The sequence below is a fragment of the Penaeus monodon genome, chromosome 25 (assembly GCF_015228065.2).
Source record: "Penaeus monodon isolate SGIC_2016 chromosome 25, NSTDA_Pmon_1, whole genome shotgun sequence".
Lineage (NCBI taxonomy): Eukaryota > Metazoa > Arthropoda > Malacostraca > Decapoda > Penaeidae > Penaeus > Penaeus monodon.
In genome coordinates, this window is record NC_051410.1 from 2,000,188 (window position 1) to 2,000,492 (window position 305).

Consider the following 305-nt stretch of genomic DNA (forward strand, 5'->3'; position numbering starts at 1 on the left):
GGGCTTAGACAAAAATATAAAGGTAGATATAGAGGGGGGAAATTTTTACGAAACCCTACTCAAAATAAGTAAAATCCTTTTTCGGGGGGTTAGACAAAGCAAATACGCTGCCACGTTTTCCCCCAAAAATTGCAACTCTGGTGGGGGTCCCCAGTGACCTCCGGACCTTATGCTGCACCCCGGGGGGTAAAACCCTTCCCTCTGGGGAAAGGGGAAGATGGAAATATTGTAGATGACATTGAAAGAAGGTTTATTTTTTTTTTTGTGGGCCATAGGCTTGGATAAAACCCGGGGGGAAAAAGTTT